At 43.1% G+C, this 19350-nt stretch overlaps 1 long non-coding RNA gene across 1 annotated transcript; it reads right to left on the bottom strand.

Moving 5' to 3' along the window:
* Window positions 1-2400: 2400 nt before the first annotated feature.
* On the bottom strand, window positions 2401-19284 carry LOC113593256 (uncharacterized). Its single transcript, XR_003413350.2, has 3 exons — window positions 10064-19284; window positions 4985-9762; window positions 2401-2730 (listed from the first exon to the last, which is right to left on the bottom strand). It is a non-coding gene; the product is annotated as an uncharacterized LOC113593256 (long non-coding RNA).
* Between the last annotated feature and the right edge of the window lie 66 nt (window positions 19285-19350).

The raw sequence follows: 19350 nt of genomic DNA, 5'->3' as shown, positions 1-19350 counted from the left end.
CTTGGGCTCTTCAAGAATACATACATAACTTTCTGTATGTTAAGGAAGCTGGGGATCAGGGGTCCTCCAATAGCTATGGGTCTTGCTAGTGACTTTGGACTGGCTTGCATTAACTTCTGTATGGGAAATGCAATACAAAGGAGGTGCCCAGCAACACTGCACGTGATGTGCGACCATTCATTATGACTCTTTTCCCTTAGGATTTCTTTTGGCTGAACAGCAAGCTCTCTGGACTTTGCAACTAGAGAACATCACTAACATAACATAAATGCTGGGCAGCTGCTGGGAGCTGGAGATAGCTCATGATGAACAGCTGTGTGAGGTTTGACCTTTGGGGAAAAGCAACACCAAATCCCACCACCATAGGCTGGTTACCACTTGGATTTAATGCAAATGAGGCATAATGACAATTAAACAGATGTGTTTAGAGGGGAAAAAAATTAAAGAGGCATTTCATTTGGAGTCAGGAGAGGGGTAAAGGAGAGAAGTTTTATGGATGATAAGCAGAGAGAAAATTTCCTAAAACTGAACAATGTGTGAACTATTATGAGTCATTAGCTTTATGAGAGTAGGAACTTTCACTTTTCCTTATGTGATTCTATAGTATTGAAGTAACCTACCCTGCTAGAACACACACACACACACACACACACACACACACACACACACCTGGTGCTGTGCAAGTGTGGCTAGGTGGAAAAGAAGTGTTGAGAGGAAAGGCTCTGTTCTTAATACAACTGGAGACATTGAGTCAGAGAGTTCAAGAGGCTTGCTGGAGTTGGATATTTAGAGGTAAACAATCAGGCTAAGATGTTCAGGGAAAGGCTGTCAGGACTTGGGCTTTAAATCTTGGGAGAAGATATTTTGGGTTTTAAGATCACTTGAAATTCTCTAAAAACTGCTCACATCATCATAATAAACAATCCATGTGAAAACATAAATCATTAAAGGTTGGAAAGGCAAACATATTTGTGTGCCTGTAGACAGTTGCAAATAAATTTTGGTTGCCGTCCTTAAGCAATGCCAGCTGTGGGTCTGCTTCCTCAAACCAAGATGGACTCCATGAGAAGAAAGGAAAGAAAAAGATACCCCCTGCCCAAGACTCTAAGTGTTTCTGAGATAAGGCAACCAGATTCTATTATTTTCCACCTCAAATCACTATCATAATTTGGGGCTTATAGTAGTGGCGTAATAAATGTTCATTTGACTAAATGTATCGATAGCCCCAAATTGACTTAGGTTATGCAAATTAAAGTTATGTTTAATCTTTCTACCGAATTCACAAGTTCATTGTGTTTAGAAATAGTTTTTAAGAGAAGTTGACCAAATACCTTTAAACAGCAAACATGCATGCTTTATGGCTCAGCTTAATAATGGAAAGTTCTGGTGAGCCCTGGTGTCAGATCTGAGTTCCTGGCTCCATTGTTTTCTAGTTGTTTGACTGTTAGGAAATTGTTTAGCCTCTTGAAAGCTTAGTTTTTTCAATTGTGAAATTTTAGACATTAAATGAGATAATATTAATAGAATACTTAGCCCAGTATTTGTAGAGAGAGAGCAATGTTAATTGTATAATAATAATCAATAATAAATATCTTCCTTTTCCTTCTCCTCCACATCATCTAGAACAGAGGCAGGTAAACTATGGCCTACTTCCAGTTTTTGTAAATAAAGTGTTATTGGAATACAGCTATGTCCTTTTGTTTACATATTCCCTAGGGCAACTTTCACATTATGGGGCAGAGCTGAGTCATTGTGACAGAGATTGTATGGCTGTCAAAGTCTAAAATATTTAGTATTTGTCACTTTGCAGAAAGAGTTTGGTGTCCCCTGTTCTAGAAGCAAGAAAGTCCAGGGAGGTGTTTATACATTTCTTGAGCCTAAATTACCAGGAAATCATAGCTTTGATGGGAAGAAACTAGATGAATGATCCCATAAGGCAAAAGAATATTATGCTTCCTCATAGATTTCTGATATATATTTAAGGGATAGAGATGAACAAATACTAAGGGAGAAAAGTGGAATCTTGAATACTTTACCTGAACATTTTACCCAAAGAGAATGAACAGAGGTAGAACCTTTGGCTTAAAGCAAAATCCACAGACGCAAGTAGAGAAAGCCTAATGAGTTAGGGGCTGAATATTTCCATGGGCATTGAATGTGTCTTAAGTTATTTTAGTAAGATAGAAATTTCTGTTTTTGAGTCCAGAGATACAATATGGAGAAGGTCATGGAGCATACACAGCATGGAAATTATCTGCACACAGTAACAGGTATGGCATTTGTTCCTAGTAATTATCTTTTTGCCTTTAATTCTGTGAGGTAACACAGTCATAGTACTGTGTTACTGAGTCACAGTACTCTCATTTTTGAGAGGCAGAGTACAAGTGAAGGTGGGGCAGAGAGAGGGGGAGACACAGAATCCGAAGCAGGACCCAGGCTCTGAGCTGTCAGCACAGAGCCCAGCAGGGGGTTGAACCCATGAACCATGAGATCATGCATGACTTGAGCCAAAGTCAGATGCTTAACTGACTGAGCCATCCAGGTGCCCCTACAGATGCCCATTTTTAAGGGCTAAGTGTGTGAATTCTTAGAGAGCAGGGGCCTGCACTGCAGGATTGGAAATGGTGTAGAAAGAAAAGTTTCCAACGTCTGTACTGGGGCCGAGAGGTGGTGTGAGGTACACATTGGCTCCAGCTCTTCTCCAAAACTAAGACTTCCGTGAGGCACACCCTGTGGGCACATGGAAGTTGTTAAGAAGTCAGTAAGAAATTGATATCCAGAGGTTCTCTAGTATTTATCTTTTGTCTCTTAGATTGTTCTACAATGTATAATAATGACCATGTAAATCCTTGAGAACAGTGCCAGCAGAACAGGTGCTCAGTGCATGGTAGCTATAATTTTCATTATTGAAAGCAAACTAAAAACTTTGATTTTTACTGCTTAATAAAGAAATTCTCTTTGTTTATTTATAACAAACAAACAAAAGGCTCTTAGTTTGAAAAGTCAGAGTAGTGTTCAGATTCTCATTCCTGGAAAACCCTTATCCTAATCACCCCTCTTCCCTCATTCAGTGATGAGCTCCTTATGTGGCAATTTGTAGAAACAGCCACTTCCCAGGACCACTCATGAGTTAAACATGCACTACTCCAATCTGCTTTTTGTTCCTAATTCTTGAATGAATGTCCTAAACTTCCCCATGTGATAATTTCCTCCACCAGCATTTTCTCTCCCAGAAATACTATATTTGCTTTTTTGTACATTTGCAGGATAAAAGAAATGTAAACATTTAAATAATAATGTATTTTTAAAGGCATAATGGGGTTAGTTTAGGTAAAACAAGCCACCTCACATCATCTGCAGAAGAAATATAATAAGTTTTGGAGTTCATTGGGGAACCAGAGAATATTCAATTTTATGAGAGTATTAAGTTTTTATTGAATTACGTCTTTATTCAAGGCACTTTGGTTCATCTACTGAAATGGGAAGTTTAACTCAGTGATCTTTGGGCTAGTAAAATTTAAACCATGATGAGAATCTTTTGATGAATCAGTTCTTTTAACAAAGATTCTGTTGGGCCAGCTATTGGGTGGTGGCCATTGATTTCTACAAACAGCCAAATTAAGCATGCCCGGTGCCCTGACATGGCCCAAATGCAGTGGAATAGATGGATGGTGAAAGAAGATGCAGAAACACCAGGCTCTAGTTATGGTTTTGCCCCTAATAGTGGAAGCTCCCAAACTTTTCTGGACTTCAGTTTTATCATCTGCTAAAATAAGGTATAAGACTATTGGTGATTCCAAAATGCTGATCTGATGTCAAGCTAGTTACTTAAAACTCCCCAGGGGAGATTGTTTAAAAAAAAAACAAAAAAAAAGCACATTTCTTCGCCTAAATCTGGAAACAACTTAACTGTCCATCAGTAGGAGACTGGTTAAATAAGTTATGGTCTATCCAACCATAAGTGCCCTTTAAAAAGCATGAAGTAGATCTCCATGTGCTGATATCTAAAGATTGCTAAGTAATATCATATAGTGAAAAAAATAAAAAAATAAAAAACAAAGTGCAGAACAATGTGTATAGTAAAATTCCTCTTGTGTAAGTAAACATGCATATATGGGACATAGACTTGTTTGTGGTTTTTGTTACTGAAGGATATATAAGAAACTGCTCAATGTTTATCTTTATAAACTGCAACAGCTCTACATATTTAAAGTATTACTAATAACAATGATAATGTTATCAGTTAAGGGCTGATTGCCCTTGTCTGTTCTGATGTCTTGTTTCTTTTGTGACCTTCAATATTGATATATTGCTATAATAAGGAGGTAACTTGAATGAGCAGAAAGTGGATCTGAGTTTAAATCATACACTAACCAAGTGATCTTGTGCAAGTAACTTCACTTCTCTGGATCTCAGTGTTCTCACCTTTTAAATGGGATAGTAGGACTAGCTATAAAATTTGGTGGTTCTATTTTAACTTGCACATAGTGTTTATAATCTATCTAAGGAGACACAGACATGCAGAAATACACCAAAACAGAAAAAGGAGTAAAGAACATATACTAACTCTCACCAAATACTTTTTAAAAATATTGAAAATTATTTTTTAGTTTTGGGAGGAGGGGAGGGTCAGAAAGAGAGGGAGTACCCAGAATCCAAACAAGACTCCAGGCTCTGAGCTGTCAGCACAGAGCCCAATGCAAGGCTTGAACCCACAAACTGCAAGATCATGATCAGAACCAGAGTTGGACGCTTAACTGGCTGAGCCACCCAGACACCCCAACAAATACTTCAAAGTACTCCCTTCACTAGTACCTTTCTATGGGGAACAGAGGAAGAAATAACCTGTCCTTGGAATATTTTCTAATTTGGTATGAAAGAGAAAACATATCTGCATGGAAAAACTGGAAAATAATATGAGGTGACATATGAACAACCTGGATTTCTTTCATTGTTATGCAGCTCATGTTAAAATATTACTCACCTGAAATTCAAGAAAACCATACTCAGCAGTAAAAGTAAAACCCAAGTCCCTTGGCCACATTTATACTGATCTGTAAAATAAAGGGTTAGACAGATGGTCACTGAGTTCCTTGGCAGTGATAAAATTCCATGATTCTACAATCTCTGAGAGCAGATCCAAACTGAAGAATTTATTTTCCCCTGACACCAGATCCCTCCCTATTCAGTAAAGTCTTCATTTACAAGTTAGGACTTTGATAACCCTGTATAACTCCTGTGCACAAAATTCCCCAAAGACAGAGCCAAAAGGAAGGTGCTACATAAGTCAGCCCCATTGTTTCTCTTGGCTCCACCCTGTCTGGGCAATGCAGTTGGACAGGGAACTTAGCTGGGGGCAACCAGGTGGCTGTCTGGCCTGCCTCCTCACAAAGGCCCCAGTGAGCATGCAGACCAGAACATCACAGGGGCTCTGAGCAGGTCAGACTTGACGCCTAACTTGACCCCATTGGCAGCCAGAGTCTGATAAAGACGTGATTGAACTGAGGATTTCTTCCTGACAGTTTAACGAATGGCTATAATTAGGGGGCCTGCACTGAGGGTATGAGATACATAGACTTCATTGTAGGGAGGCTAAGTGCTAGAAAGGTCAAGGCCAAAATATGGTATGAAAGAAGCTCAAAGTTTTCCAATATGAGGGAGAAATGAATTTGTGAGGAAATGGGTTTACTAAGCATGACCAAATGTACCCATTTCCTGTCAGTTCCTGGCCCCAAATTGTCATCAATGGTGAGTCTTTGTAGTGGAGCTTCGACCCTTAAGTTGTGTCTTCCGAGACTAGCTCTATAAAGGTGGAGCAGAGAAGATGCACTTTCTAGCTTGAGAAGTTATAATTGGGAGGTCTCAGGAAGAAATGGACTTCATTTTCTTCTTCTGAAACAAATTAGGAGTGAACGATGAAGGAGTGAATAAATAATAATGACGATGACAACAATAACCAAAACATGCCTGTAGATTTTTAATGTTAAACTTAATCAATATTTGTCATGTCTGTTTATGCTTCATTGTCAAAATGATGATTAATGAAAGTGGCTTTAAGCCTAAAACACTTTCTGAGGCTTTTTAGGCCTTTTTCTTAGAAATAAGAAGTCATAGTGTGCCAGCCATAGTAAGATCCAACTTACAATGATCAGAAATACAGTGAGTAATGGCAATAATGTCCTCATAAAGGAAAACAACAACTCACAATTTGGACAGAAACCTGGGGAGTCAGTGAAACTCCCAACTATGTAGGGGTTAGAGGCTGGACTTGAAGATTCACTTACCTGGTCTCAGCACTGGTAAATTCATTTCTCAGTGAAGCTGGTAAAGCAGACATCTTGAAGGATATTTATCAAAGAATTACATAATCCCAGTGTTGGCAGGGATTGTGTAGGCCACAGAGTCCAGAGCTTGCACTGTGTCTCCAATGTTCCTGCCAAGTAGCTGACCTTCCGTTGTAAGGATTCTGGTGACCGGATGCTCTACCAATGCACCGCCTATTCCAGTTTGGGCAGCCATGAGTTCAAACAAAACTCTTCCCAATATTGAGTTAAATCTGTATCTCTCCACCTCTCACTGATTGGTCCCATTGTGCCCCTTGGGGTAGCATAGAATATGGCTAAATCCTTGCTATGTAGTAACCAGGCCTAGGTGCATGATTGGTGGGGCCTGTGCCAGATGAAAACATGGGGCCCCTTTTTACCAATTATTAAGAATTTCAAGATGGTAGCAGCAGAGCATTAAGGCAAGCCCAGGCCCTTCTAGGTGCAGACCTCTGTAGCTGCTCAGGTAACCACACTTTACAGAAGTATTTCTGAAGGGCTGCACTTGGTAGGATACAAACAAGAAAGAACTTCATTTTTCCTCCACTGTGTGTTAAATTCTTTTTTTAAAATGTTTATTTATTTATTTTGGGAGAGACAGAGACAGCACAAGTTGGGGAAGGGGCAGAGAGAGAGGGAGACAGAGAATCCCAAGTATGGTCTACACAATCAGCACAGAGCCCGACATGGGGCTCAAACCCACGAAACCGTGAGATCACGACCTGAGCCGAAACCAGGAGTCAGACATGTCAGACACTTAACCGACTGAGCCACCCAGGTGCCCCATGTGTTAAATTGTTTGATTCCTTCTTCATTTCTGAAGATCCCATAGAATGTTCTGGTCATTTTCTGATGTTAAAAAGTCCAGTGTAATCTTTTACCAAACTCTCCCTTACCATGTCAAGGCCTGCTTGGGGCTGTGAAGCCTACAGAGATCTGCTTCTCCTCTTTGTCTTGCCCCCTGCCCCCCCACCGCAGCCTACTCACCCTTCCTGCTCTTCCTGGCTCCTTCAGGGAGAAAGGTGGTAGGGAGAAGAGGCCTCCTTACTTGATGGGTGCAGATGTGACCTGGCATAAGCATCCTGGATGTATGCACACAGTGCAATGAAGAGAGCATAAGAGGAATGGAGAAAGCCGAAAGTAACATCTAAGCTGAGCCCCGACAGGTGGGTAGAAGTTATCCAAATAAAAAAAGGGCCTGTAAGGAGATAGATGTGGGGAATCATCTAGCAGAGGGGATAAACTGTGCAAAAGCTGAGCTTTTGGAGAAATGCAGGTCCTGTATGCACTGCAGGGAAAGAAGGGCTGGAGTGCTCATGGCCTGGGGGAGGCTGAGTGAGGGGGTTCACGGCAGTGAACAGTGAGGGTGGAGAGTAAGTAGGACAAATTCACGAGAAGCCTCCAAAAGCCCTGTGAGGATATGGGAACAGGAAGCCATTGAAGGGTTTCAAAAGGGTTTTGAAATGAGATTTAAGATTTAGTAAAAGCACTCTGGCTCTGAGTGACTGATTGACCCAAGACCAGAGTCAGAGAGACCAGAAGGAGATTAGCTAGTAAGGGGACAGTAGTCTGAGTGGGTGCAGTAATCAGCATATGATTCAGTGTCTTTGTGAATTTCAGTTCTCCCTCCAGGAAAGGAAAGGGATTTTGTGAGTGTCCACTGTGAGCTGGACACTTCATTCATATCATTCATTTATGTGCCTATAGAAAGTGTGTGTGAGCGGTCTAACTGTACTCATCTTATTTGTAGGTAACTGAGGTTCTGTCAACCTTGGTGGCTGGCCTCCAGTCATGGAGGAGTAAATAAATGGCAAAGCCCGGGTCTGTGTGACCCCCGTTCTTCCTCTCTTTATGGTAAAACGTCACATGCAATCTGGTGAACCATCAGTCCCTATCAGCTTTGGGTCTCTGGCAAACCTACAGAAAACAAACCTCTGCTATTTTTGGTGTCACATGATAAACACACACAGAGCAGGAAGCTGCTATTCCTCTGGGACACAACTGCTCCCCTGCAGAGTGCTGGGCACACACAGGCCACTCAGGGCCAGTTCTCTTTCATCTCCGGCCCCAGACCCCCAGGTCCTGCAGCCGCCCCAAGTCCTGCAGGCTTCCAGGTGAGCTGAACCTTCACATATCACTCTGGTTAGACATTTGTTCAGTTATTCTTTTCCACACTCAGTTGTGTTTTATGTTCAACTTGAATCTGGGTTCAAAGTATTTCACGAGGTGGTCTTGGATAATAAACTAAAGAGATCAAGAAAAGCAGGGACATTCTAAACAAATTGGGCCTCAAATCATATAATTTTATGTCATGGTTAAGTCTACAAATACATTCTTGTGTTGCCTTTCCTTTCTGCTTGGGGTCATCATAATACCTCCTTGTTTTTTTAAGTGAGTTTCTGGATATTTATCCCTAAGACCTGTGCCTTTGAGTTTTGATGCCGTATTTCCCCTGACCCTCCTAGAATCCTCTCTTCCCAGGCTACAACATTTTCCACATCTTCTCATTTCCGTTAGTCCATGGCTGTCCCTCTCCGTAAAGGTGTCCCCATCCCTCCACCATCCCCTGACTCCCAGAAAGAAAGACACTTCTCAGAGCACAATTTCAGTCCAAACTTCGGGAATCCACAGAGTTTGTGATGGATAGTGGTGTGGGTAATTTGGGTTCTGTACAGCACAATGAGAATTCTCATCAATTTAGTCCTCATAAGAAGATGGCATTCTGCCCCTCGTCAACACCAGTGGCAAACAAACAATACCAACAAACCCTCTACTTGAGTTCTTTTGGGAAAAAGAAAATTAAAAGGAGAAGGCCTTAAGGAACATTTTCACCCTCAAAATTGAAGTATTTAGCACTGGAAGTACAGCCATTCCTTATGTTGCCGGCTTCCTTGGGCTATTTCTACAAGATCTCAATGTTGAGATAGCTGTTAGAAGTTGTTAGGGTAGTCATTTGGATGTATGACAAAAGAAGATTTTATACAATAGTCTGGGCAAGTTCTAGACAAGAGGAGAAATCTGCTTTAAACCCAAAGGAATAAATTTCTAATGGTAGAAAATTTAGGTACCACGCTAGCAGTGGGTGAAAAACTTTGTACAGGAGGCTCCTGCCTCCCAAGCATTCCAGTTTTGTTCTTAGGTGATCCAGACCTTCAGAATTTTCTATCACTTCCATGTAGTTTGTATAAAGAATACAAAGAGTACATGGAGCAGTGGAGATTTGACCCTCCCTAACTCCCAGCGCAAACAGTTGAGCAATTATCTTCAGCAGTAGTGACCATTCCCTGTAGGAACAATGGAAGGGGAGGGGGATTGACTGGGCATTGGCAGATTCTTGAAAACAGGGTCTTGAGTGTTGGAGTCATCAGGGTGCCCTCAGCACAGGGCCGGGGCACTGTGAGACATCTCTGTACGTGTGCTGGCTTCCTCACCAATGAATCTGCAATGGAAAAGAATCAAACCCAAGATCATGGATTCTACCTCTCCAACAAGCAAAAATATGAACAGGGAGAAAGAATATTCTCAATAGAGTTTTCTCCCCAATACCACCAGTTTTTATAAGCATTTCCCCAAGATCCCACAGCCTTCTTGACTCCCCAAAGCTGTAGTGCCATACGAAGCTTCTGTTTTCCAGGCCACAGATGGTATTATTCTCATTTCTCTCTCCTTATTTATTCCATAAAGATTTGGGAGAGAGAGTAAATGTAGGTGAAAGTTATGGGCTTTAGCATCAAACACACCTGGTTCCCTTCGTGGCTCCATCACTTGCCAGCCATGAAATCTTGTGAAAATCCTTTAATAACACACAGCCCCTTCTTTACCTGTAAAGAAATGATAGCACAGATTACCCCAGAAGATCGCTGTACAGACACTGGGGATGGGGGTGGGGGTGGGCAGGTCCTGTGTTCATCACATCACTCAGGGATTCAGGCTAAGGCAGGTCCCATATTGAAGGCAGCTGAGCCAAAAGGAAAAGAGAGTTCTGAGGGGTCTCTCATTAGCCCTGTAAATGGGTAACAGGCCCATTTATGTCTGTTTGGAACCAGTCACATGGTGCTACCCACCACTAAAGACCTGGGAAGTGCTATTCCCATGAGTGCCAGGAAGGCAGAGAGCCGGAAATATTTGGCAATTAGTACCATGTGTAAAGTACCTTGCACTATGACCGGCATGTTCCGAATGCTCCAACCATGCGAGCTGTATTTTAGTTTGGATCTGTTATATATAAAATGATGTTTATGTATCACTTTAGTATATCCCAAATTGTTAAAGGCTAGTAATTAATTCATGTGTGATGTTCTCCCTTTCAGAAGTACCTACAGTTTAAAAAAATGTTTTTTAATGTTTATATATTTTTGAGACACAGACAGAAGTGAGCAGGGGAGGGGCAGAGAGAGAGGGAGACACAGAATCCAAAGCAGGCTCCAGGCTCTGAGCTGTCAGCACAGAGCCCGACACAGGACTTGAACTCACGAACTGTGAGATCATGGCCTGAGCTGAAGTCAGATGCTTAACTGCCTAAGCCACTCAGGTGCCCCAGAAGTACTTACAGTTTAATAGAAGACTCTTAGAGACATGATATTACAATTCAAGAAATGAATCTTACCAGGAACTCACGGTAGAAGGAGTCAGGTTTCCTGGGTAGCATGCGAGTAAAGCAGCCAGGGGTGACATTTGCCATGTGGCACAGGGCACCTGAGTTCTTTGCTTCAGGTCTGGGAATTACTTACCATTTGTTCATTTGTTCATTTTATTCATTTACTTTTTCATCAAACGTTTTTTGCCTGCTTCGAGGCGCCAGGCACCAGGGACGTGTTATTGAAGAAAGCATGGATGCTACCTTCACGAGCTTGCATTTGGTAGGAAACACTGAGCTACAACAATAAAAATGAGTAAATATACAGCAAGTAGATGGTGAGGTGTTTCATCTATGAATGAAGTAAGGGGTATCTGACGTTCCAGTGCTATGGACAGTGGAGGTGTTGCCATTTTATTTGGGGTGGACAGAAAAGGAATCCAGGGAGCAGACTCTGTGGAGATGTAGGAGAAGAGCATTCCAGACAAGGATGCTGGGACCAGCAAGCGCCATAGCTCTGAGAGGAGAACCTTCTGGGCCCAAGGAGAGAGCAGAATGGTGGAAAGAACAGGAATAGGAAACTGGGGCACCAGGGCTTTAGTCTTGGCTCTGCTGCTGGTTTGCAATGGTTCCAGGAGCAATATGCTTGTGAAGATGGGCTGGGAGCTAGACTGCCCCGGTTTGGTCCCCGCTTTGCCTCTTACTAATGAGATGAGCTGGGCAAGTACCTTAACCTCCCTAAGCATCCGTTGCCCCATCTGCCAATATGGGGGAAGCCTCACGCTTCATGCCCTTTCTGGGACAATTAAATGGGTTAATTCACATGGAGCATTGAAATCAGGGCCTCACTCCCTGTGAGCCCTCTTTGAAGTTAGCTGTTTCTATTAGGGCAAGTTGCTTCCCTTCCGTGGGGGTTCAGTAGCATTATCTGGAGAGATGGTCTCTCTAGGCTCTCAACTCTAAGATTCTTTGGAAATCTGATGCTAATTTACATGTTATTCTTTGGACTATTTTGCATGTCATTTGTTCCATTCTCACAGATTGCTTGCTGTTTAGTTTAGTTTAGTTTAGTTTAGTTTTGTTTTGTTTTTTACAGTCCTGCCCCCATCACAGTCCTCTTACTGGATGTAACTTCTTTCCAGTGTTGCTGAGCCTGGGGGTCCTTCATTTGTTGTTGCTAGACTTCCACTTCTCTCTGCCTCACTGGTGGGCTGTATTCCTTCCCGGAACTTTACATACTTCAGTACACTTAGTTGATTAAAAACATTCTTTCCATAAATTTCAAATATACTGGCAACAATTTTTGTAGCAGAAACTGAAAAAATGAGATTTCAGGCTGTTTTCTGTTTGGAGACTAAGCATCTGGGAAAAATGCCATTTTAAATAAGGGTACATCAAGTCACAGACACTCATGGATGGCCCTCCCTGCAACATCGTCCCAGATACCAACAAAGCACTGCACAGCCAGCCTAACTGCCTGTACCCAGCCATAATGCCTGTACAGCAGTGCATTTGAAAGTCTCTCTTATTGTCTAGAACTCATGGCGCACTGCATGCCTCTTCAGTGCTGGTGACCAATTAGTGCTCATTTGAGAAGAACAGGGGGTTTTAGAGTAAATACTAAAACCGGAGATCCAACATCTCTTTCTGTAAATGCAGCAGCCTGTGTGAGAACCCCTGTTTTATAGGCCCTCCGGATCACAGAGTGAATGCATGAACTGGGTACCAGTGATGCTGGGCTTGCCTTCCCCAGCCAGGAGGTCAATCCTCAAAGCGCTCAGAGTAAATCATGCTGGTGAAAAGTGGAGAGCATGTAGTGCGATCAGAAAGCCCAGATAGAGTGCCAGCACCACCATTTTTGGGTCTTGTGGCCTGGGTCTCCTATTTCTCATCTGTAAAACATGAACGCATACCTTTGTTTTGATAAATAAATGAAAATATGAGCTTTTATACTTTGGTGACTTATTATCTTGCATAAATAATGTATATATTTGTTTTGTTAAATAAATATATGGCTGTTCTTCAATTTTAGATCTTAACAAGTCCATGTCCTAAGGAGTTTGTTTTACTTCTTGGTCAGGGAGGAAAGAGAGAGAACAATGGTGGCTAGTGGTGACTTCAGGTCAAGCTAAAACACAGCAGAAGGTGGATATTGGTCCTGTGTCTCCCCTAGCCCTCCTTCCCCCTTGGTAGTTCTTTATCTTCTTTATCTCCAAATGAGCACAGATTTATGCACCTGTAATAAATACATGTATTAGTGACACCATTGGTCTTTGCAATGCTCCCTTTTCAGAGCATTTTGACCACAAAGCCTATAAAGGGACATTTGGACAGGATCTGCAAGCCCCACCTGCCTGGTGTCTGAGTCTTCATCCAGCTCCACTTCCTAACACTACTCACTTACACAAGAGCCCCACTCACCCACTAGGCTATTTTCTGCCTCACTGCCTTTGCCCTGGCTGCCCCTCTGCCCGTCCAAATCTTTACCAACATGACTCCTATTCAGCTCTGATACTGTCTAGAATCACCAGGAATCCTTCACCGATCCATGTCCTCCCCGCATATGCATCTGTGTGCACCTCCAGACCTCCACTTCCCTCCTCAACCTGTGACTTTCTGATTATGTGTCCTTCCCTATACCCTTCCCCAACCCGCGGACAATGAATTTGTTCAGGACATGAGCTTTGTCTTTCTTATTCCTGAATTCTATGCCCACTTGGCACTCCTGAATCTTAAGTTATGTTGTTAGAACACATGGAACGTCGAGGAAGCCTTTGGGGCAAAAAGAGTAAGTGATTTCCTTCAAGCCCTCCCAGCAAAATAGCATGGCAGCTGGAACTAGAACCCATGAATTCTGGTTTCTCACCTAGTTTTTCCATTGAATCAGGCTGGCTAGAGCTTGGCCTTACCTCTCAGGGTCGGGTAGCAATGTTTGGCTGGGACAGCCTAAGCATCCCACGTAGGGATTACTCGCAGTCGGCAGGGGTGCTATGTGTCCCCCAACCAGTACATTCACAGCCCCGACTAAACCGGAACCGCTTCCTTCTTGATGGTTAAGGCAACAGCGCCACCTCCTGGCCTCACTGCCACTTGTAACTGGACTTGAGAGGTCTTGGGCGTCCTCTTGTGGGCTTTGAGAGGATGCAGCGCAAAAGCAACTTGGTTATCCCCAGGTCACGCTGGTTATCCCCAGGTTACTTCCACCTTTGATGTTTGAATTATTCTGTGAGCTTGTGCATTGTAACCAAGCCTAGAGAGGAAGGCTTATAACAACTTAGGATGCAGACAACCAGAGGCATATAAGTTGCCATTCATAGGTGACATGACAGGCTCCCTTGTGGCATAATGTCTAGAGAGCTCCTCTAAGTGGCACAATGTCTAGAGAGCTCCTCTAAGTGGCACATACAGCAGTGAAAATGGTGGTAGGTGGCATGGAAAGAATTGTGGAGAATGATGGGAAGGAATGGGTAGTGAAAAGAAGTGGAAGGAAGGCAAGTGGATGCTACTCTGACCCACACACCCTCCTCCAAGACTGAAATCACTAACAAGGCCATTTAAGAAAATCTGGCCAGAGTGCAAAAAGCTTTTTCTGAGAACGAGTTCCGCAGCATTTCCAGTTACCCCTGTTTGAACTGTTCAGGAACATACTCAGCCCCTGAGTCTTCTCTCTGTTCTGTCGTGTTATTGACAATCATTGACGGCCCTGGCTGGGGCTCAGCTTCAGCTCCTGTGTCAGCCATGTAAGAATCTCAGTGTCTTGGGAACATGAGCCCAACTTGAAATACACTTCCTTGAAAGGCTTATTTTGTTTTGGGATAAGTCTCATGCCAATCTGTCCTGCCAAGAGATTATTGCTGTTGAACTGTTGGTTTTCATTGCTGTCAAACATAATCTTACAAGAAGAGCAAGGTGGCAGCCACCCCTGAGGGCCACCTGGGAGAGGAGATCTGGATGGGATTTTCTTAGAACCCTCCGGGGAATTGGAAAAGAAAAAGGAAAAGGAAAACCTAGAATGGCTGTGGTCTGATGAATACTGACACTCATGGTCAGCTGAACCACCCACCAGTGGCAATGAGTAGTTCCAGTCCATTTTCAATGACCTAGAACCAACCAGCATTACTCAGGTGCCTGAAGGAGAAGGCCAGATGAAGACCTGGAACTCAGCTGCAGCTTAGCTTTGGGCAAATGCTTAGATTTCTTCTTTATTCCAAAAGAAGATGTCCTGCAGTGTCCTGCCTAACACACAAAGGTTGGGAAGAATAAAGCAACAATGTACAGCATTCAATATTTGTCCAGATCTGGGCTACTGGGCTACTGGGCTACTGCAGAAGGGACACTGGACAAAATCAGTGTTGATGCTTCCTTTGCAGTAATGCCTCTAAAAACACTCAGAAGCATGAAGAGGTAAACTTTTATGCGACTGGTCTTATTCTCTTGACTGTTTTGATTCTATAAAAATTATTCAAGTGCAAAACCAGTAGAAAATTGGTAACTCAGAATTCGTTCAGAAGAGTTGTCACATCAGGCCACATTCTAGGAAGAGTTAACAATTAGAAGTCAAAGATTTTAACTTTTCCAGTGCTTATGCCATTTATGTTTCCCTCCCTGGGACTCAGTTTCTTACTCTGTACAGTTGAGAGTTGACCTCCTTTGAAGTACCTTTATAGTTCTGATGCTTTTTGGTTCTTTGAAAGGAAGCCTTATGTTATCCCACAACAGACCGCATGTCACATCATTGTCCAGAATGGTCCCCACTTCTCAGGGAAATGTTTGCTCATTCATTTTCCCATCCATTTGGTCAACAAGTATTGAATACCTACAATATTCCTGATACCACCGTAGGTACTGAGAACAAGCTGTGAATAAAGTCAGGTCTTGGCCCTCATGGAACTTGCATTCTTATGGGGACCATACAATAAAAAAAAAATACATAGTGTAATGTACTATTCTATACTATACTATACTAATATTATGTCAGTCAGTAATTAGGTGCTGTGATGAAGAATAAGGCCAGACAAGGCATATGGGATGAGGAGTGCTATCTTTTAGACATGGTGGCCAGGAAAGTCCTCTCTGAGAAAGTGGCCTTTGGACAGAGACAATGGAGTGAGAGAGGTGGCCACCTGGAGGTCCAGGGAAAGTATGCCAGGCAGAAGGGAGAGCAAGTGCAAAGGCCTGATGCTAGCATGCCCAGTGTGTTGGAGGAAGGTAAAGAAATGGGGAAATTAGGACATGAGGCTATATTGCTGGCTTCTATCTTAGGTTTTGTTGCTAAGTGTGATGGGAAGCCATTGGAGAGGTCATACATTCTTCAGAGTCAATGCTGTGAGCCCTCTGCTAGGCATGGGAAATTCTGAGAGATAAAACACAGCCTCTGTGCTGAAGGGCCTTCCAACAAACATGCTCTAACCCTCATGCATGATGGTAAGGGACTGGGAAGCTGGTGTGTGCCAAGGGTCACGTGAAAGGAATAGACACTGGTTCTGAAGGAGCCCCAGAGACTGGAGGCTGCAGCACTCATACGCCTCACTAAGCAGGAGGAATCAATCAAGTGTGCACCTGGAAGAAAAGGTGGACTAAGAAGAGGAAGACTCTTTAGTGCAGGAAGGAATGAGCGACAGGAGGAGGCAGGAGCATGCAGGGCTTGTTTGGAAAATGGCTTGGTTGTAACAAAAGTCGCAGCGCAGAGCCATAGGAAGTAAGTGGGTGAACAGGCTACCAATGGGAAAAGGACCCCCCCTTTCTAAGGCTGGGTAGGAAGGTGTTTCTCTTCATCCCTAAAGCTAGTTCACTATCAAAGTAGTTATGACTCTGATGGCCTTTATTACTCTATGAGAGGGGAAATGGTTTCCCCTTGGGGCCTCATCCTCTCCAAGTGCTGAAAGGGATGGTTACCTCATAGGCCACCAGGCCCCACCTGCCCTGTGGTCAGCAATCCTGCCCTCGCAGGCCCAGGAAAGTAAGGATGGCAGCTTAGCCCTGCCTTGAGTACCCTTTCACCTAGCGAATTGCTGCTCTCTGCATTCTGACCAAGCCTTTCAGGTACTCCAGGGCCTCTCCACCAGGGATCACCCTCCTACAAACCAACAGGACTTATAACAAAAATGAGCCTCTCTGTACCTCAGCTTATGTTTTCCTGGGTTTACTCCTGGATGAGAAGCTTTGCAAGACCCTAATTTACTAGTGCATAGATTGGCATCTTGGACCTCAAATTGTGTGTCCACTGAGAACCGTGGGTGAGAAATACTCACGGGGCCAGATTCTGACCATGCCTGCCAGCAGCAAACTGGTGCCTGCTTGCTGCCACTGTCTATGAGATAATGTCTCTCCATTTTGGGATTGTGACATAGCTACATCAGACCTCCACGGCCAGTACTCACATTCCAGGCCTGAGACCAGTGTGACAGCAGAGAAACCTGAGCCTTGAGGGGACATTCTCAGGCTCAAAAATCACAAACCCGACAGGGAAAGGCATTTGATCAGAAAATGACACCATTCAGGTTATTTTAATGCCCTGGATTTGTACTGCCCTTTAAGTGGAGCCCCTTCTGTCACAGGACTTTGGTGCCAAGTGACCCTGGCAGATGACTTTCACTTGTTTTTAGCCGTAGAGCAAGGTCACGTCTGGTCTGGGTGTGCTATGAGGGGTCCAGACTGTGGACAAGAGGGCAAGCCCTGGTTCAGGTCTGTGTCTTCCATATACAAAATGTGCAGTCAGACAGTGGCATGGGCCTGGTTCTGAGGCTTTGTGGAAGCCAGCCCAGGTGAGAGCAAAGGGGAACTCTCTCCCCTCCCCAGCCCCTGCTCCTCCCTCCACAGAAAACCCTTGCTCAGTCACTGTGGTATTAAACGCCATCCAGGCAATTCTCTGATCATCCTCAATTTGCAACAAAGAGGTTAGGACAATTGCCAACCACTGGAAGGGTACACTATCAGTCCATCAAACAATCAATTCACGAATCAAGATCTGTTTATGTACCTGCTATTGACTGAGCATTTTGCCATGTGCAACAGAGAATACAAGCCTGCATGCAACATAGTCTGCACTCTCAAGGAGTATATAATGAAAATATGAAAAAACAACACTTGTTCTCAGAAAGCCAAAAATGGTCAAATATTGAATCATCTGGTGCTGAGGATAACTACAGTTGGAAGGGAAAGAAGAGAGACTATCCCAGAAAAGGCCTAGAGGTAGTAGTGAGCATGCTCCCATTGTAGTGAGCATTCCGAAACCCTTTGATCTCTTAAGACTGAAGGTAGAAGATCCTTTCCCCAGAGGAGTGGGAGAGTCTGCCTTCAGGCTGTCAGTAGTATTGCATGAGAGTGGTTGGTTTATAACTTTTAAAAACTTAAGAGCAGTGGAGGGCAGCGTGGTTTAATGGTGGAAGGACTAAACAGAGTCCAGGAGACATTAGTTCTAGACCTCTCTGTTTAAGAGAGGCTCTGGATGAGATTTGCACTTAAACGTTGTCAGCTTTAGGTTTTCTTCTGTATAATAAGGATAATATTGGTGTAGGGCAGCAGAAACATCACTGAGCTAAAAGTTGGAAGACCCAAGTTCTAGTCTTGGTTTTGCCAATGATGACAAACAATTAAGATGCTTTGTGTGCTAGAAGTTCTTCTAAGCATCTAAATGCATTAACTCATTTAGTCCCTTCCCCCATCCAGTTTCTGTGATGAAAGTACCATTATTATTCCAATTTAATAGATGAGGAAACTGAGGCATGAAGATTTTAAATAATTTACCTACAGACACAGAGCTAATCAGTGGCAGAGCTAGGATTCTCACCTGGATGTCTACTAGCAGAGCCATTTTCTTAATCCTGGTTCTTTTGCCTCCTGAAAACATGGGCAGAATCTTGGGCAAGAGACAAACTCTGTGTATTTCAGCTTCCTCTTCAGTAAAATGGGGATGCCAATAACTTCCCAAAGTATCTTAAAAAGTGATTTTCAAGATCTAAAGAAGATATTGTATATGAAATACTTTGTGATTTAGAAAGTCCTATATATGTGTCAAGTATTACATCCCTCAAAGGAATAATGAGAAGATAAAATGAGATGGTTCACAGAAAATAATCTGGAAAATGAAAAACGAAATGGTGTACTTTGATGATCCTAAGAAATGTTGATTGGAGATGAATAGGTCTTTGGATTCCTTGAAAATTTGGGGATGTAGTTTTTCCTTAAATCTGTATGGTATTCTTAAACAATTTAATTTTGGCAGGCTTAAAGATGGAAAATGTAGGATGGGAACTTTGTATCCTAGGGCCCAGAGAAAGGCAAGACATTCCTCTCAGAAAGAGTTATGTCAAAGCTTCCTTCCTTCCTTCCTTCTTTCCTTCCTTCCTTCCTTCCTTCCTTCCTTCCTTCCTTCCTTCCTTCCTTCCTTCCTTCCTTCCCTCCCTCTCTTCCTCCTCCCTCCCTCCTTCCTTCCTTCCTTCCTTCCTTCCT

This window comes from Acinonyx jubatus, chromosome D1 (genome assembly GCF_027475565.1).
Source record: "Acinonyx jubatus isolate Ajub_Pintada_27869175 chromosome D1, VMU_Ajub_asm_v1.0, whole genome shotgun sequence".
Taxonomy (NCBI): Eukaryota; Metazoa; Chordata; class Mammalia; order Carnivora; family Felidae; genus Acinonyx; species Acinonyx jubatus.
This window is presented reverse-complemented; position numbering and strand designations above follow the sequence as displayed.